Raw genomic sequence first — 7,399 nt, 5'->3', positions numbered from 1 at the left:
TCTAGTGGAGAGAGCACAGACTTGGGAGTCAGAGGACCTGGGTTCTAATCCTAGCTCTGCCAATTGCTTGCTGTGTGACCTTGGGAAAGTCACTTCACCTTTCTGTGCCTGTTTCCTCAATTGTAAAATGGGGATTAAATGCCTGTTCTCCCTTCTACTTAGACTGCGAATCCCATGTGGGACTGGGACTGTGTCCAACCCGATTAACTTGTATCTACCCCAGAACTTAGAACAATTGTTAAAGTCGTCTTATGCCGTCGAGTCGTCTTCGACCATAACAACGCCATGGACACGTCTCTTCCAGAACGCCCCACCTCCATCTGCAGTCCTTCTGGTAGTGGATCCAGAGAGCTTTCTTGGTAAAAATATGGAAGTGTTTGACCACCTTCTGTGCAAGTCTCTGCCCTCTACTCTCTCCCACGCTGCTGCTGCCCAGCACAGGGAAGTTTTGACTTGTAGCAGATTGCCTTCCACTCGCTAGCCACTGGCAAGCTAGGAATGGAGTGGGTATGCTTCTGCTTGACTCTCCCTCCCATGGTTGAGACTGGTAGAGTACTGGAAACTCTCCAGGTGCGATCCTGAGAGAGGACTTTAGAACAATACTTGACATATAATAATCGTTTAATACAATAATAATAGTAACAATAGCAATAATAATAATAATAATAATAATAATGGCATTTATTAAGCACTTACTATGTGCAAAGCACTGTTCTAAGCACTGGGGAGGATACAAGATTATCAGGTTGTCCCTCGTGGGGCTCACAGTCTTAATCCCCATTTTACAGATGAGGTAACTGAGGCACAGAGAAGTCAAGTGACTTGCCCAAGGTCACACAGCTGAGAAGCGGCGGAGGTGGGATAATAACAGAGTTGAAAAAAATAGAAAAAAATTTCCAGCCCAGGCCTCTCTTCTTGCAATCTTGCATTTCCTCTTGCCTTCAGAACATCTCTACCTGGATATCCCAATGTCGCCTCAAATTACCGTGTACAATACTGAACTAATCTTCCCTCCTAAACCTTCTCTGACTAATTTCTCATCAGCCCTATTTTCCCTCCCTTTTAAATCACCTATGCGCTTGAGTCCTTATCCCCTAAGCATTTAGGCACTTACCCCACTGCTTAAGCCCTTATGAGAAGCAACATGGCTCAATGGAAAGAGCACGGGCTTTGGAGTCAGAGGTCATGGGTTCAAATCCCGGTTCTGCCACTTGTCAGCTGTGTGACTTTGGGGAGGTCACTTCACTTCTCTGTGCCTCAGTTACCTCCTCTGTAAAATGGGGATTAAGACTGTGAGCCCCCCATGGGTCACCTTGTAACCTCCCCAGCGCTTAGAACAGTGCTTCGCACATAGTAAGCGCTTAATAAATGCCATCATTATTATTATTATATACATATCCTTATACTCAGTTGCCACCCCTACCTGTAATTTATTGTAATGTCCGTCTCCCTGGCTAACTCGTAAGCTCCTTGAGGGCAGGGAGCAGATCTACTTACTATAGTGTATTCTCCTAAGGGCTTCTAACAGTGCTGTGTACCCAGTCAACACTCAATAATGCCACTGATTGACTGGTTGATTGATAGAAAAAAATATGGAAAAATGCTTGGAGCAACAGAAAGGAAAAGAGTAAGTAATAGGGGAGGGGGAGTAGCCTGTTGAATTTCAGTGGATATATACAGAGAAAAATGGCAAGAGGGGGCTGGAAACAGGGTAAGAAGACATGAAGGAGAAATTTAATAGTATGGAATGAAGGGGAAAACAGGGAAAATGAGAAGCTGGGGTTGACGGGAAAAAGGATGGACTTAAAGCGCATATGTCTTTTCATCTTTTTAGTACACCTATAATGGCTGAACACATCTCTGCCTCATTTCAAAAGAATGGTTATTTCATTGTGCTTTTGAAAAAGCACTGTTACAAAATCCTGGAGGGACAAACCTGAAGCTTTTAAATATATTCATGTCAGACTACATACACTACGGCTAATAAAGCCCCCTTTTACAACCTTAAAATATATAGTCTTTGAGTTTTATATTTGGTCTTTTGGGGATAAGAATTCCCAGAGGACCGGGACTGAGATATTCATATTCACACAATTGTATTTACTGAATGCTTACCATATGCAGAGCACTGTACTAAGCACTTGGGAAAGTACAATACAACAATAAACATCCTTTAATTATTCAATCGTATTTATTGAGTGCTTACTATGTACAGAGCACTGTAATAAGTGCTTAAGCAGTACTTTGTGTATTGTGGAAAGGTGATAAATGCCCATCGGCAAGATATTATTCTGAGGAGAACATAGTGAGGCTAGTTGGCAGAAACAGCAGGCAACAAAATACACATTTTCTCATGCTTGAAGTAGCTTTCCATTCTCTATCACCTTCCTGTACTTCTCCCATCATTTATGATGCAACTAAAAAAACATTTCCTCCATAAAACCCCAATTACTTGGAACTTGACGCAAGCCAATAAAATATCTCATCTCACCACAAATTCCACATTTGGCATTTTATTTTGCTAAGCTGTAAACTTCTTGAGGGCAAGGAATTTGTCTAAACTCATTCTGTCTTTCAAATAATAGTCTCCCCATTTACTATTGGAATGTAATTATTTGTTTCATTCCAAGTAAAGTTTGTGATTTTAATAAATTATTAATTCATTCATTCAATCCTAATTATTGAGCACTTACTGTGTGCAGAGCACTGTGCTAATTGCTTGGAAAGTCCAATTCGGCAACAAATAGAGACAATCCATACCCAACAACGGGTTCACAGTCTAGAAGGGGGGAGACGGGCAACAAAACAAAACAAGTAGACAGGCAGCACATTTGATAGTAATGATAATAATAATAACAGTAATAATAATATTTATTAAGGACTTACTATGTGTCAAGCACCATACTAAGCGCTGGGCTAGATACAAGATAATCAAGTCTGGCATAGTCCCTGTCCCACTTGGAGCTCATAGTCTAAATGTGATTTAGGAAGATTCTGAACTTGAGGAGGAACTTAATTTAATTTTTCCTTCCAGAAGGGCATGGGGGAATCAAGAATGCCACCATCAGCATCATCTTCAAAAAGAAAGGCGAAAGATTGGATTGTGGCAATAATTGAGGCACCGTATTAATCTTTGTTATCGGCAAGATCCTAATCCTCCTGGAGCGACTGCTGAAAAATATCACTGAACGAACACTCCCAAAATCACAGTGTGCCTTCAGATCACAGGGTGGCACAGAGGACATGAGCTTTGCAGCATATCAAAAAAGGAAAAATGCAGGGAGAATCACCAAGTACTGTGTTTGGTTTTCATAGGCCTTACAAAAGTATTTGTTTTTGTTTTCTGTATTTGTCTTTGATGTTGTTTTCTGCACACAGTAAGCGCTCAATAAATATGATTGAATAATGCCTTTTTCACTGCCCCTTATGTGTTTGTAGCCAGTCCACTCTCTCCATCTTATATTCTTCAGTTGTGAGCCCCTTGAGGGTCAGGGACCATGTCAATTTCCACTCAAGTGTTTTTTCCCAGAATTTAGCAGAGTGCTGTGCACATAGTAAGTGCTTAAAAATATTATTACTTCTACTATTACTACTACCACCACTGCTATTACAGCAACTAGTATACTACTACTATTAGTAGTAGATAAGGGAAGCAGCATGGGATAGTGGATAGAACACAGGCCTAGGAGTAAGAAGGTCATGGGTTCTAATCCCAGCTCCACCTGTGTGCCCTTGGCCAAGTCACTTTACTTCTCTGGGCCTCAGTTACCTCATCTGTAAAATGGGGATTGAGACTGTGAGCCCCACATAGGACAGTGTTTGCGTCCAACCTGATTTGCTTGTATCTACCCCAGCGCTTAGTACAGAGCCTGGCATATAGTAAGCTCTTAACAAATACCTTAGTTATTATTATTATCTGAATGCTGAAAACTGCTTAGTCAATTTTGCTGCCCTGAAAAGTACATTAAGATTCTGAGGCTGGTTCATGACGGCTTAATTGGCAGGGAAGGAACTCACTGTTCCTTGTGCAATCAATTTCCCATCACCCAAGGGCTAAAGCAGAGATATATAGTGGGTCAGATCCCATCAATCAATCAGTGATATTTATTGAGCACTTACAGTGTGCAGATCACTATACTAAGCACTTGGGAGAGCACAGTAGACTAAGAAGATATGATTTCTGCCCTCAAAGAGTCTCTACTCAGCAGTTTATGATGAAGGATGCTGTAGGGGACTTGAGAGCATGAATTTAAGCACATTTCTGTTCCCCTGGGGAAGTCTTCTAACTAAAATAAGTTCAAGCATCATCCAAAATCCTATAAATAATAATACAAAAATGAATATAAATGACTGAGCCCTAGAGATACACATCCAATAATCAATCATTCAACCAATGGTATTTACTGAGTGCTTACTATGTTCAAGAGCACTGTACTAAGTACTTGGGAGAGTACAACTCAACAGAGTTAGCAGACTCGTTCTCTGCCCACAACGAACTTACAGTCTAGTAGGGAGGCTAACGTTAATATAAGTACAAAATATAATTTATCAAATGCCCAAAGGTCACAGATCCAAGTGCAGAGACGACTCAGAAGGGAGAGGGAGCCAGGGAAAAGAAGGCTTAATGGGAGCAGGCCTCTTGGAGGAGATGTGACCTTAAGAAGACATGTGAATGATTGAAGACTGCCAAAGAGTCTAAAGAAAACCACAATAATGTATTAGCCAGCATCAGGCAAGCTGAACAAACAACCAGAAATCTAGATTGGCAATCCAAAGGTAAATGCTGTCACAGCACAATGACAAACAAAGCAATGATAGATAAGGAAGTAGAAAATCAAATTAAGAAGGCCAGCACATCCTCTGGGTGACTGTCAAACAGAATGAGGTAGCAGCATAATATCAGGCTACAGACACAACTCGAGGTCTACAGAGCTGTCGTGTTGTCCAACCTTTTCTACGGCTTTGAGGCCCGCACTCCCTTCAGACATTACGTTCGACTCCTTGAGCAGTTCATCCAGCGCCCCTTACTGACTATGCCCAATGGCAAATGGCAAGACTGACTCACGAACGGTGATATCTTGGGACAAAATCAGTTTCCTACACCTGAAGATGTACTCATCTCGATAAAACTGTGCCGACTGGGGCATGTGAAGAAACAGATGACAGTAGGAAACCCAGAAAGCAGGCTGAAGGTGAACTGAAACTGGGAAACTGAAAGGAAGGAAGGGAGGGGAAATATTTCAAGTTTTCAGTAAAACAAACCCTCAAACAATGCTCCCTCCAGAAACTTTATAAAGATCATGAAATGAGGAGGCAGAAGTGAGAATATTGCCAGATGCTGCAAATAACACAAGACAGCACAGTCTTTAATAATGATATAACAATAATAATAATAATGATGGCATTTGTTAAGTGCTTACTATGTGCAAAGCACTGTTCTAAGCACTGGGGAGGTTACAAGGTGATCGGGTTGTCCCACAGGGGACTCACAGTCCTAATCCCCATTTTACAGATGCAGTAACTGAGGCACAGAGAAGTGAAGTGACTTGCCCAAAGTCACACAGCTGACAATTGGCAGAGCCGGGATTTGAACCCATGACCTCTGACTCCAAAGCCCGTGCTCTTTCCACTGAGCCACTCGGCTTCTCGTTATCATTAGTATTAATAATTATGGCACTTGTTAAGTGCTTACTATGTGCTGAACACTGTAGATTCAAGTTAGTCAGGTTGGACACAGTCCCTGTCCCACATAGGGCTCACACTCTTACTCTCCATTTTACAGATGAGGTAACTGAGGCCCAGAGAAGTGAAGTGACTTGCCCAAGGTCACACAGCAGATATGTGGCAGAGCTGGGATTAGAACCCATGACCTTCTGACTCTCAAGCTGGTGCTCTATCCAGTGTGTGGATGCACAGTGGGGTTGAGACTGTAGGTCCTGCATGGATCTTTTCAGCCAGTCACACCCAGGTGAATTTCGTTCATTCATTCATTCATTCATTCATTCAATCGTATTTATTGAGCGCTTACTGTGTGCAGAGCACTGTACTAAGTGCTTGGGAAGTCCAAGTTGGCAACATATAGAGACGGTCCCTACCCAACAACGGGCTCACAATCTAGAAGGGGGAGACAGACAACAAAACAAAACATGCGGACAGGTTTCAAGTCATCAGAACAAATAGAATTAAAGCTAAATGCACATCATTAACAAAATAAAAAGAATAGTAAATATGTACAAGTAAAATAGAGTAATAAATCTGTACAAACATATATACAGGGCTTTGGGGGGGAAGGAGGTAGGGCAGGGGGGATGGGGAGGAGGAGAGGAAAAAGGGGGCTCAGTCTTTGCCAGCAACGTGTTGTTCTAGCTTCTTTTTTTAATGGTCTTTGTTAAACCCTTTCTACATGTCAAGGACCGTTATGAGCCCTGGGATAGATACAGGTTTATCAGAGTCCACACAATCCCTGTCCCACAGGGGGCTCACAGTTAAGTTCATTCATTCATTCATTCAATCGTATGTATTGAGCACTTACTTTGTGCAGAGCCCTGGACTAAGCGCTTGGAAAGTACAAGTTGGCAACACATAGAAACAGTCCCTACCCAACAACCGGCTCACAGTCTAGAAGGGGGGAGACAGACAAGAGAACAAAACATATAGAAAGGTGTCAAAACTGTCAGAATAAATAGAATTACAGCTATATGCACATCAGTAACAAAATAGAGTAGTAAATATGTACAAGTAAAATAAATAGAGTAATAAATCTGTACAAATCTACACAAGTGCTGTGGGGAGGGGAAGGGGTACGGCGGGGGGGATGGGGAAGAGGAGAGGAAAAAGGGGGCTCAGTCTGGGAAGGGCTGGTGAGGTAACTGAGGCACAGAGAAGTTAAATGACATCCACAGTCACATAGCAGAAACAAGTGGTGGAGTCAAAATTAGAACCCAGGTCCTCTGACTCTGAGGCCTATGCTCTTTCAGAGAAGCAGCATGGTTTAGTGGAAAGAGCACAGTCTTGGGAGTCAGAGGATGTGGGTTCTAATCCCAGCTCTGCCCCGTGTCTGCTGTGTGACCTTGGGCAAGTCACTAAACTTCTCTGTGCCTCAGTTACCTCATCTGTAAAATGGGGATTAAAAGTGTGCGCCCCTTGTGAGACAACCTGATTACCCTTTATCCACCCCAGCGCTTTGAATGGTGCTTGGCACATAATAAGCGCTTAACAAATACCATTATTACTATTTCCACTAGGCAGAGCTGCTTCTCTGTTTTAAAGGTCTATCTATCTATCTATCTATCTATCTATCTATCTATCTATCTATCATAATAATAATAATAATGATGGCATTTATTAAGTGTTTACTATGTGCAAAGCACTGTTCTAAGTGCTGAGCACTGTTCTAAGC

The 7,399-nt window shown here is 42.1% G+C and overlaps 1 non-coding gene across 1 annotated transcript; it reads right to left on the bottom strand.

Moving 5' to 3' along the window:
• Positions 1-451: 451 nt before the first annotated feature.
• Positions 452-588, bottom strand: LOC119935275. The gene has a single exon (XR_005453162.1). It is a non-coding gene; the product is annotated as a small nucleolar RNA SNORA7 (small nucleolar RNA).
• Positions 589-7,399: the final 6,811 nt, after the last annotated feature.

Source organism: Tachyglossus aculeatus, chromosome 11 (assembly GCF_015852505.1).
Source record: "Tachyglossus aculeatus isolate mTacAcu1 chromosome 11, mTacAcu1.pri, whole genome shotgun sequence".
In the NCBI taxonomy this organism is placed as follows: Eukaryota; Metazoa; Chordata; class Mammalia; order Monotremata; family Tachyglossidae; genus Tachyglossus; species Tachyglossus aculeatus.
The sequence above is the reverse complement of the archived record's forward strand: the minus strand, read 5'-3'. Positions and strand labels throughout refer to the sequence as shown.